We start from the raw sequence: 2610 nt of genomic DNA on the forward strand, positions 1-2610 counted from the left end.
CATAACCCATCTTTTTCTTCCGACACTCTCCATTGTTTTCCTTGCTCAATGGCCGGTAACACCTTCCATAAAGCGTCATCATTCTGATGAGCCTTTAGGAGTTCGGACTTAAAGTCACTTGAGATTTCTAATCGGCTCAAACACAAAGTTCCAGATACTTCTCGAGCATCAATTTTCAGACTCTCGAATCCCTTGAGCAACTTCTCCTCTTGAAGCATCATCCAAGCCGCATATAACGACTTTCAACTTAACGCATCCACCACTACGTTCGCCTTTCCCGGATGGTAATGCAATTCAAAGTCGTAGTCCTTCAATAATTCCATCCACCTTCTCTGCCTCATATTAAGCTCTTTCTGATCAAAGAGGTACTTTAAGCTCTTATGATCAGAGAAAACTTGGAACTTAGCCCCATAGAGGTAATGCCTCCACACCTTCAAGGCAAACACAACCGCAGCGAGTTCCAAATCGTGCGTAGGGTAATTCACTTTATGCGGTCTCAACTGTCGTGAGGCATACACCACCACATTATTATGCTGCATCAGCACGCACCCTAGACCCTTCAATGAGGCATCACAATACACCTCAAATGGCTCATTCGGCTCGGGTAACACTAATACAGGTGCAGTGGTCAACTTTTTCTTCAATGTCTGAAAGCTCTCCTCGCACTCAGGAGTCCAAACAAACGGAGTGTCTTTGCGGGTTAACTTTGTCGTTGGCAAAGCTATCTGTGAAAAGCCCTTGATAAACCTTCGGTAATAGCCAGCTAAACCCAGAAAACTCCTTATCTCCGTCACGGTGGTTGGTTGCTTCCAATCCATCACAGCCTCCACCTTAGTTGGATCTACGGCTATTCCCTTCTTACGCATCACGTGACCCAAAAACTTCACCTCACTCTTCCAAAACTCGCACTTAGACAGTTTTGCATAGAGTTTCTTCTCTTTTAGAATCTGCAACACGGTCCTTAAGTGTTCCGCATGCTCTTCTTCAGTCTTGGAATAAATCAGTATGTCATCAATGAAGACAACAACGAATTTATCCAAAAACGGACGGAAAACTCTATTCATGTAGTGCATAAACACTGCAGGAGCGTTCGTCAACCCGAAAGACATTACAGTGTACTCGTAATGACCATAACGAGTCCTGAAAGCGGTCTTAGGGATATCCTCACCCCTCACCCTTATCTGGTGATAACCGGATCACAAATCGATCTTGGAGAAAACTCCAGCTCCTTGTAACTGATCCATGAGATCATCAATTCTCGGAAATGGGTACTTATTCTTTATTGTAACCTTGTTCAGCTGCCTGTAATCCACACAGAGCTGCATACTCCCATCCTTTTTCTTCACCAGTAACACTGGAGCACCCCACGGAGAGACACTTGGTCGTATAAAATTCTTTCCCAACAAATCTTCTAACTGAGACTTTAGCTCGTTCATCTCTAACGGTGACATCCTATAAGGAGCACTTGAGATTGGTCCCGCCCCAGGCACCAATTCAATAGCAAACTCAACCTCTCAGTTAGGTGGAAACTCATCAATATCATCGGGAAACACTTCCGGAAACTCACACACAACCGGAATCTGTTCTAACCTTTGATCATCACCCGAAACGCCCGCAATTAACAACATGATACCCTGACATTCGATTCCAGAATAGTTCACCATCATCGAATTCAAGTAATAATTATTCACCACGACCGGCCCTTCAGTATCCTCCGGCATAAAGTACATCGACTTTGTAGAACAATCAAGCAGGACATGGTTCTTAGATAACCAGTCCAATCCCAAGATAAGATCAAGACTGATCATCAGTAAGCAGACTAAATTATGAACAAAATCATGCTGCTTGAATCTAAAGGAAACTTTCGGGCATCCTAGCCTAGTTACCATGGCTTCATGGGTAGCATTATACACCTTTAGGTCATAACCTAAAGTTACAATCTTCAATCCTAACTCATGGGCTTTCTCAAATGCAATGAATGAATTTGATGCTCCCGAATCAAATAAAGCATTTAAAGTTTGACTAGCCATTTCACAGTTACCTCGAATGAGTGTCTCAGATCCCTCAGCTCCTACAGCTGAAGTGGTGAACACCCGACCAGTCTGTTGTGCTTTCCCAGCACCTTGTTTCTGCTTCTCAGGACAATTTGCGACTTTATGCCCCGCCTTTCTGGTGGACGAAATTGTGATCACTATTCTTTAAGTTGTACTTTTATGGAATTTGAAATTGGCACGAGTGGACACAACTCCGTTCAACTAACCAGCAAGTGTACTGGGTCGTCCAAGTAATAAACCTTACGTGAGTAAGGGTCGATCCCACAGAGATTGTTGGTATGAAGCAAGTTATGGTCACCTTGTAAATCTCAGTTAGGCAGATTAAATTGATTTATGGTTTCGAAAATAGAAATAAGAAAATAAATAATAAAAAGGATAGAATACTTATGCAGATTCATTGGTGGGAATTTCAGATAAGCGAATGGAGATACTGTATGGCTCAAGGACGCCTACTTTCCTACTGCTTCAACTCAATCCTTCTTACTCCTTTCCATGGCAAGCTGTGTATAGGGGTTCACCATCAACGGTGGCTACTTTCAATCCTCTCGGGAAAATG

Source organism: Arachis duranensis, chromosome 9, assembly GCF_000817695.3.
Source record: "Arachis duranensis cultivar V14167 chromosome 9, aradu.V14167.gnm2.J7QH, whole genome shotgun sequence".
NCBI classification, from domain to species: Eukaryota; Viridiplantae; Streptophyta; class Magnoliopsida; order Fabales; family Fabaceae; genus Arachis; species Arachis duranensis.